General features: G+C 52.5%; 1 protein-coding gene across 18 annotated transcripts in view; it reads left to right on the top strand.

The window, feature by feature from the left end:
• The window catches only part of PCBP3 (poly(rC) binding protein 3), a 51,139-nt gene that overhangs the window by 14,392 nt on the left and 26,908 nt on the right, over window positions 1-9,839 (top strand). The window lies entirely within an intron of this gene.

The raw sequence follows: 9,839 nt of genomic DNA, 5'->3' as shown, positions 1-9,839 counted from the left end.
TCGCTTTGTTTTCTGTTTGCCTTCAGATACCCATTTTCCTCAGGGTGTCAAAATTCTTCCTGATGCCATCATGTTTCTGTTGCCTTTTCTTTGGTTTCATCATCATTTTATAAGTAGAAAAGTGAAAAAACTAATGGCAGAGGTTGCAGAAGACTTAAAAGCTGTTGGAATCAATCCCAAAATTAAGGGGAAAATAAAAAGGGAAAATATTCTTGGATATGTTTTTTGAATGTGAACCRTCTTAGAAAATCTGATTTTATTAATTGGAAGTCACGTCCGGCTTAAAAATAAACCAGAAACAGTGGCTCAAGGACRTTGTGTTTAAGTTTCCATAAAATGATTGACCTTTGTTTTGACAGATGCAAGGACAGATGCTGGGCTGCATTTTGATACAGAAGCCCAACACCGAATTTAGAAAAACAGACATTCTTTCCTAATAGCTGGTATTTTGCTCTAAACACAGAATTCCAGAATAACTCAGTAATATTTCCAAAGCTCTTAATCTCAGACTTCCCTCCTTCTTTTAGGGATTCATTTATATAAATATTTTCAGCATTCCCGGATACAAAAGCAGATTTTTTCTTCTTGGGAAATAACCATAGGAAATGTTCTTTTAATCTTGCTGAATTAAGAGGACATTTACTCCTCCAAAGAAATACGGTCATTTTGAGGTGGGGACAAAAGGCTTCTGCCGAAGACGGAGGGAAAAATCTCTTTCTAAGTGCTCCCAATATGATTTTAATGCTTCCAAAATGGCATTGGAGAAGCTGTGGGAATGTAGCACGCGGGATGAGGGAAGAGGCRGGTGGAGCAGACCCCTCGGTGGTGGCCAGCTGCCCTTTGGGGTGGGTTATGGGGCGCTCACGCCCCTGGGTACCAGCCAGTGATGCTGCTTTGGCATTCGCTCCCAGGATCGTTTTTCTCAGGGGATCAATTGTTTTTTCCAGGCACCCTCTGGGAGCACTGGTGTTTGCCCGGAGCGGGCACAGAGGGCACCTTGCCGGCGGTGGGGACACGCCTGGCACGGGGGATGAGCTCGATCCCAGTGGTGGCAGAGCGCTGGGAGCCCTGGCTCCAGCCTGTGYCTGCCTTTGGGGAAGCAGGGGATGGTCCCCAAAGCTGCAGGGGGACAGTCAAGCCCCCCAGTCCTGCAGTGTGGGGTGGGTACAGCCGCCTGACTGCGGCTGCTTTTTGGCCAGCTGTGTTGGAATTTGAAGGCTTCCCCGGTCGGTGAGGGCTGTCTCCATCCACTTCCCGCTGAATGCATCCATCCTGGTGCTGTGATCGCACACACACACGCAGATCYGGTTTAATTTCTGTTTAATTTGCGGTTTGCTAAGTGAGCTGGCAGCGGGCAGTGGGTGCACCCTGCTGCCACCAGCTCCCYGCACTCCGTGGGGGCAGCTTTGGAGCTGCCTGGGTGCCACCCAGTGTCGCGATAGTGGTGGCACGTCCCCCACGGATTTTGGCAGAGACCCGCAGCCCTGCAGGGATGCAGCCACTGTGGCAGCTGTGGCCTCGCTGTCAGGGCCAGTTTTGGGGACAGGGCAGTTGTGACCCCATCTCCAGCAGCCCCAGTTCCCAGTTCACCCATTCCCTTGCTGGGGTTTGGCTCAGCGTTGAGACCCGAGGTTACAGAGGACCTACCACAGGGAGAAGGGGAGAGGAGAGGCGGCTCTCCTTGATTGTAATCGGGGCTGAGGTTTAGCTGAAGTGAAAACAGATCGGGAGTGACAGTTTTGGAGCCTGCTGTCAGGGTCTGAGCGCAGCGCGCCGGCGATCCACCCCCGGATGCCGAGGGCCCCCGTCCTCCTCCTCGGCAGCCGGAGCTGGGAGAGCCGGCACGGCGTGGGATGGGGACAGCATGGCCACACAGCCCCGGCACACAGCGCCCCTCGGGCTGGRGACAGTGTCGGGTGGGACACGGCCCTGTGCTGGCCAACGGCGTGGGATCCTCCTCTGGCCCTGTGCCAGTGGGTGCTGGACACAGGAGGGATGGGATCAGTCTGCGTCCGGACTCATCCGCTCGGGATGCTGTGTGGTTTGTCCAGGGCAGGCAGAGATGACAGCCTCCCACCCCATCAGTTTCCCATTCCCCAAAACCGTCTATGGCCAGGGTGAAAGTCACGGGTTTGGGCTGGTGGACAAGGAGCAGTGGATCCCGCCGGGACTGATGGGACCAGGCTGGTAGTGATTGCCCCCATCACCCTCGCTTGGCCCCATGTGTATTCCATCCCTTACAGCCCCATCCATTCCATCCCTTACGGCAGCTGAGGGCAGTGGGAGCACCTGTTCCCCCATCCCTGCATCAGGAGGGGCTCAGACCTGCCCCAGGTGCTTGGAGAAGTTGGGGGGCATTCACGAGAGCAGCCCCCAGCCCCCCATTTTTCTGCCCCTCTGGGGCAGCCCATGTGCTCCAGACCTCGTCCCTGTTTCCAGGGATTAGAGAAATGGAGATGGGATGAGATGAAGCAGTAGATTGCTTTGCTCTCAGGATGAAGGGATTTGTGGACTGCCCCCAGATCAGTAGATTGAAAATGGAGGGAAGGAGATTGAAAATGGAGGGAAATTATTGGGATGATGCTGCCTGTGGGATTAAAGCCAGGGCAGCCGGCAGGCTCTGGAGGAGGAGGGGAATGAGGGGGCTCGTGGGATGGCTGCTGCTGTGCGCTGTGGAGAGATGCTCCTGGTTGCATCCTCATCTGTTTTGGAGGATGCACTGGAAGGTGTGCCCTTCCTGCTTTCCCACAGAGAGTTCTCCTGGCAGCTGTGCCCCCAGCTCCAAGGATGCTGGGAACGTGCCTGGACCTTTGTGCAGTGCTGCACCTCTCATTTCCAGAATGCTGGAGGACAAGTCGCTCGTCCCTGGGTGTCCACACACCTCCCTGTGCTCTCTCCTTCTCTGTGAGCATCCAGCATGGGCTTATGGCCGTGACCATACTTTTTGGGGAATCCTTTGTCTTCCCCTGAAWAATGGCATCTAAAATCTGGCACTTGACTGTCTCATCCCTTGGGGTGTGTTTCCAGCTGTGCTGGYTTCTTTTGGGGGAGACATTGGTCTGTCGTGGCTGGTGCAGGACCCTGGCGGGGCATCTGTGGAGGCATCTCCTGCTGCCAGGTGGCACCTCCTGGCTTCTATTTCTTGGCCTCTGGCTTGGGGGGAAAAGCCTGAGTTGGGTGCATTGGGCTCGGTGTCAGGGCTGTAAGTGTGGTTGTTGAACAGAGATGAGCTCTGTTTGCAGATCCGAATGGTGTGGGTGACTGGCAGGATGGCRTGGCTGTGGAGAAGGCCTTTTCCTGGATCTTCAGTGCAGCTGAAGCCCCTCACCCAAGGCCCTGTGTCCCTCTGTCCCCCTGTCCTCAGAGCCTCCAGCCCTTCCCCATGGGGCTGTSTTTGCTGGCCCAGGGGTCTGGGGTTGCTCTCTGCTGGCTGGATCTCCTGGGAAGACCCACTTCACCATTCCTGGTTTCCTCCTGCAGACCCTGCAGCTCAGCTTGTCACTCCCAGCCACTTTCAGGTGGGTGGGGGCATTTCCTCTGTTCCTATGCACTTAATTGCTCCCCACAGTGAGGTCCAGTGCTTTGCCTTACAGARTTCCATCTGATTTCCTTCACATTGCCAAGCTCATTTTGGCTTCTTGCTCTTTTCTCTTAGAGCTTCTCCCACCTGAGTGTCCCTGATGGATGTTTTGGTGGGGTTAGAGCATTTCCCAGCCATTTTCTGGTGGTTTCATCCACCCCAGCTCCCTTCTCACCCCACAGTCCCTCTGCTCTGCAGTGGGCTCGGTCTGGGGCGCTGCCTGTGGTGCTCCCCGAGTCCCCTGGCACGTTCAGGGATGCAGACACGCAGTGTGGCACTGAAGCAGTGCCTTTCCTGCTCTCTGCAGTGCCAGGCGATGACGTTGGAGGTTTGGGATGTTTTCCCCCGGCTCGGCTGCTGCAGCAGAACCCTCCCCTGCTCTGCAGTGCCGAGCCCCGCGGCAGGGTCCGGGCTAGGGGGGCAATGCAGTGCTGCTGGCCCTGCTCCCTCAGCTCACCAGGGCACCTGGCCAACRCTTGGTCCTCGCTGGACCGTCAGCAGCTCTGATGGATGCTCCCAGCCTCTCCAAAATAATGGTTTGGGCGTGGAGGGACAGCCAGTAGTTCAGAAAAAAACTGTAATGGGTTATTTGTACCTATCCTTTAATCTGCTGGCAGACYGAAGGAGGAAGAGTAATGTTACTTATCCCAGGAAATGCTATTTTCTTGGCATTCAGGCTCTTGCTAAAGGTTCACAGACATCTGAAGTTGCTCTTGGTCACTGAGTCGTGGTGGACCCGTCTGCACAGAGCGTTGGCTTTCGTCACCTCATAGGGGGAGATTTCGGATGCACTTACGCAGTTTGACATTCACTGAGAATATTTTATTGGCAAGTTGCTACAAAAGTAACTAGKGGGGTTGATTTGGAAGTGGCTGAATTAAAGCACCATGTTCCCATCCCCTCCCTGCTCAATCCAGCCTTCCAAAATCAGCTTTAATTGAACAAATTAAATGAGGACCCATTATTTTTCTAGCARCTCTGAATAGTTCTAATAACCTTGTTGAGGTGGTGGTTTAACAGGTCCAAGCCACTGGTTTTGCTCAGGGTCCCACAATYGAAAAGCCCTGGAACCAGCCCAGACAAGGTTTTCTGGCTTTCTTAAGGGCATCTGATACCCTGCTGCTGCTGCATTGCATTTCCCCCACTGGTCTGTGTGTGACCTCTGCTTGCAGCACTGAAGCAGCTCGTGTGMGTGAATGGGAATTCTGCATCCTGTAGATCTCTGCAGATCCATCTCTCAGGTCCCTGGATTTCCCCTAAACCTGGAAATTAAAACATAAACCTCGATGTTTTGTCTCCCACAAATGTATCAGGGCACAGAGATAGGTGCTGTCATCTTGCTGTTTCCCTGTGGGGAAAATGATGTTCCAGAAMATCGTGCTGGGGAGGTTGGCAGGGAAAAGCTGCAGTTTCATCCACTGATCTTCACACAAAAGATTGTGATAATGGTGTGCTATCACAATAAAATGTGTTGTTCTTTCTAGACTGGGCTTGCCTCAGTGGAGACTTATGCCTGAGCCCAAATTGTGGGGTGCATCAGATAAAGAAAAATTCAGGAAATCAGCTGGGAATTCCCTGGAGGGGAGCGCAAGTGTTTGGCTGGGATGTGGCTGAGCCCACTGCAGTGTGGCAGTGCTGGAGCTCTGCGTCATTGTGTCAGCAGAGACGTTCAGAACAGGAGGAAATGTCCTCAGGGTGTGCCAGGGGAGGTTTTGATTGGAGCCACCATCCCTGGGAGTGCTCAGAAGGCATGTGGATGTGGCACCTGGGGACGTGGTTTGGTGGTGGACTTTGACAGTGCTGGGGAAACAGCTGGACTCGATGATCTTAGAGGTCTTTTCCAGCTTAAATGATCCTGTGAGGGTATGATCCCACCTGGAGGAGAGCAGGGAAGTGCGAGCAGGGAAATCTCACCTTGAAGCCTCCAGAGATGCCTGCTGCGAGGGCCAGAGCAGGACATTTGTCTCCTGTGGTGCTCGGGATGATCACAGAGGCAGGGGAGAGGCAGGAATGTCCTGCTGCCTGACGTACCAGGAGGGCATGGGGCGTCATTTTTGTTCCACTGAAGCTGGAGAGCGGAGAGGAGGGAAGGTCAGCCAAAAGTGACTCCAGTTGTGGAGAATGGCAGCAGCTGGAACTGCAGCTTTGTTCCCAAATGGCTTTTGGTGTCACTCATGGGTGATGCTGCTGCCCTCTCACAGCTTCTCCTCCTGACAGCCCAAACACTCGTGGCTGATGCATTTCCGTGGGGTTTAAGGGAATGCTCRGCTTTGGGTTCCTGCGTGGTTTTCCCTCCTTTCTCCTCTGTTCTGACCTGGCCAGCCCGCACCATTATCATAATCCCGAGCTGGCTGCACTGCCAAGCTTCCCAGCCGCTCAAACACAACGCTGGAAATCACCGGATTAGGCTCTAATGGCAGGATCAAGTCAGCAGGAGATGAGTGGGGAGAAAGCTCCTGCTTATGCAGGTGGACGGGCAGCATTCCTCGAGAAAACAGGCTGGAAAGCCTAAAATGTCTGAAAAACATCCTCTTTGCTGGCCGATGCTGGATTTTCTCTGCTTTCAACACATCTTCCATTTTCCAAGGGTCAGGAAACACTRGCGTGGGTTTTGTGAAGGCAATATTGAGAGGTCAGAGGTGTTTAAACATTTCTTCCCTCACAGRGGAAGGCGTTGTCTTGAGTGGTGGACATCCTGTCCTGGACGTTCATTCCCAGCAGTAAATTCTGCCCCTCCCACCAGAAATCCTGTCTCAGTGTGCTGGAGGATGCTGAGGGTTTGTGGCTGTGTCTAACACCTGTGCTGGTGGGGTTCCAGAGAGCCTGSGAAGCGTGTTGGATGTTTTCCAGGGTGGCATTAATTCTGAGCAGCAGAGATGCTCCAGGGCAGGGTCTCAGGGTGCTCCTTTGGGARGGTGGCACAGCAGGGATTGCTCAGAGCAGCGCCCTGCCCACCCTGCTCTTTACCTGCATGGGTCATCGAGGGCTCTTGGTCAGCAGGGCTCTGAGGGCTTGGAGTACATCAGCCTGCACTGACCCAGAGAAGCTGTGGCTGCCCCTGGATCCCTGGAAGTGACCAAGGCCAGGCTGGACAGGGCTTGGAGGTGTCCCTGCTGTTTGGAGGATGGAATGAGATGAGCATTAAGGTCCCTTCCAAAAAACCAAACCATTTTGTGATTCTGTGATACACCTGCACCWAAGTGTGATTTTCTGGAGGCTGTGTGATGGGTGAGGAGGGTGATGGAGACTTTCTATTTCGCTTTTACTTGGTCATGCCTGTGAACTTCCCACCCAAACCTTTCAGGGAGGGAGTGAGTTACACCCCTGGGGTATCTTTGCACAGAATTGTCCTGTCTGTTTTTGGATAGCTTGAACAAAACATTGCAATACTCCCCCAAAAATACCTTTAGGAAACAAAGGCTTGCTCACATGAAGCTCATGCACCCAGTGAGCCCCAAGAATGCATRGCAGGAGGAAGAGGAGGAGGACAAGGGCTGGCTCCACCAAGCACGGTGCAAGCAATGTCCCCCAGCCCCTGCAGGGATTTGGGCTCTGCTCAAGCTCGGCTGAAGCCCTGCTGACAGGATATCCCTGACAGGATATCAGAGGCATGATTCTGTGGGTCCCATCTGGATCTGCTTTCCAGCTCCGCTATGGAAACCCCGCTGGAGAACAACGTCCGGCCCAGAGCTCCATTTCCCTGCTCCTGTTCTGCTTCATCTCCTGTATGGGAGGTGATTGTGTTATTAAATTAATTTAATACACGGTGTTCAGATTTCCCCAGATTGGAAGGGAATTGTCCAAATTTTAGGGAAGTGTCAGTATTTGTGAGGTACCAGCAAGCATGAACACAAGAGTGCCAGCTGAGGCAATCACTCCAACCTATAAAAAATGGGAAAAGAGAAAAATGGGAGTGCCTACGTTCACAYGTGGGGAAGAGGAGTCTTCCTGATGTTTTGGTTTTCCATTTTCCTTCCTATTCCTTGATCAGATGTGGCTAAGCTGCTTTTTCAGACATAGGGGATTCCTGATAGATTAAGGAAATTTCCCAGATTTTAATATAGTTGAACTAAGGGAGAACCAGATTGCTCTGAGAACTGGTGATGCYTCCTCTAAGTACTCTTGCAAAGGCAGCTGGAATTAATAGGCCTAATTATTGTGGAATAGGATCATCCTTTGCAAGGGCATTGTCCAGCTTTTTTGCACCGCTTGCTGTGGTGCAAAAACTTGTGACTACTCCCCACTCATGGAAGGAGGGTGCTCCAGTGGCCAAGTGCCACTTCCCTTTTGGGGCCAAGCTTGACACTTCTGCCTTCTAATTCCCTGCCTTTGACCTCTGTGGGGCTGCACCTGCTTCCCACTGGGCTGGAGCTGAGCTCTGGATCTGCTCTGTCCGTTGGGCTGGAGGTAATGGTGTCCTCGGGGCTTTTGAGTGGTGGACAAAGGAGCCATTTCCAAGCTGCGGTGAACAAGGCAGAGCACAATGGTGAAGAGGAAGGGTMTGAGATGGGTCTCGCTCTCTCCAGGCACAGAATGCTCTGAAATGCTCAAAATGGTGTTTTGGGGGATGGTTTTTTCTCCCAGCCCTTTGTCCACAGAGAATGAGGGCTGTGGGRGGCAGCCTGTGCCCAGAGTAAGTGCTTTGGCTCTATTGTTGCCATCCCTTCATTGAGCCCATGAACCCCCATAAAACACTTACCTTTCSCCAGTATGATTAAGAAAAGGCCAATGTAGCTGTGCCGCTCAGTGGAGCGTGAAGCGTGTTTAATTTAATAATGCTGATAAATCTTAAAGCCAGCAGCATTTGGCTAACACATGACCCACTTTTTCAATCAATTGGAAGCATTTACATAACGGCCTGATGCAGGGCTCCTTCTGCGAGGGATGTGGAGCTGAGCATGGCACACACCCTCTCTGCCATGGGACGAAGGGCAATGGCTTTAGACTGAAAGAAGAGAGCGTAAGATGAGATTTTAGRAAGGAATTGTTCCCATGGTGCCCAGAGAARCTGTGGCTGCCCCTGGATCCCTGGCAGTGTCCAAGGCCAGGCTGGACATTGGGTCTTGGAGCACCCTGGGATAGTGGAAGGTGCCTGTGGCAGGGGGCTGGAATGGRATATCTTTAGTTCCCTTCCAAAGTTCCCTTCCAATGCCATCTCTGGTGCAGCAGTTTGTCCCCTGGCACCTCGTGAGCACTGGAAATGCTGACCTGCATCGATCAGCTTATTGAACCTTGTTGGCATTGCCTCCCATGCCCAGGAAGCCTGGGGTTAACCATCACAGCCAGTTACTCATTGCCTTTATTGTTCATCTCAGCCTGGAAAATTCCTGCCTGTTCCCTTGCAGTCTCTCAGCCCATTCCCCTTCAGTCTCCAATGTTGTCACCTCCTTCCTCAGGGATATTCTCCTCCTCCTCACTGTTAAAAGCATCTTTTGGCTTGACACAGATAAAACCAGAGACTAAGCATGGTTTGGGTTGGTAGGGACTTTAAAGCTCATCCAGTCCCGCCCCTGCCATGGACAGGGACATCTTCCTCTAGGTCACTCCAAGGTCCGTCCAACCTGGCCTTGGACACTGCCAGGGATGGGGAATCCACAACCTCTCTGGGCAGCCTGTGCCACTGTACCTGTTTCAGCGTTCAACACATTTTGTTTCTTATCCTTCTTGTGAGGATTCCATCCTTTTTTTTTCCATTTGTACCATCCAGCAGCCTCCAGCACCGCATTTGCACATAGGTCATGAGCAGCCTCATTCCCAGTGAGGCAGTGTCCTTTAGCTTTAGGGAATTCTATCTCCCTGCAAACCACGTGGGTTTATCCATTTTGRGTTTCATAATAACCTCTGGGAAGAGCTTTTACATCAAGCCCATCTCCTAGCCACGATCTGTGCATTGCTGCTATTTATTCATCCCGACTTGCATTAAAGCAATACTTGAGAACTTGTTTATCTCCCCTTTTTTTTGCTCACGTAAGTCCCTGTCTGAGCAAAGGCAAATGCCAGATGCTTGCGAGCAGGATGAAAAATCTCCCATCTGATGCAGAGTGAGGGATTAAATATCATGGGGGAGAATGGCTGCACATCTCTCAGCGTGCACGTAGAAGGATGCTGGCACCTCCCTCGGGGACGGGACTGCTCTCCCCGTGCAGTGGGCTGCAGGGACATTTCATGTGCCACGTCCTCMTTCAGAGACACTCCTAAAGAGGCATCAGCAAGGAAAAAATAAGGATTTGTTGCCTTTCTGTGATTTCCCCCCCGCCCC

This window comes from Malurus melanocephalus, unplaced genomic scaffold (genome assembly GCF_030028575.1).
Source record: "Malurus melanocephalus ecotype Western Australia unplaced genomic scaffold, MMel_1.1 scaffold_369, whole genome shotgun sequence".
Lineage (NCBI taxonomy): Eukaryota > Metazoa > Chordata > Aves > Passeriformes > Maluridae > Malurus > Malurus melanocephalus.
Note: the sequence above shows the minus strand (reverse complement) of the source record. Positions and strands in the feature narration are given on the sequence as shown.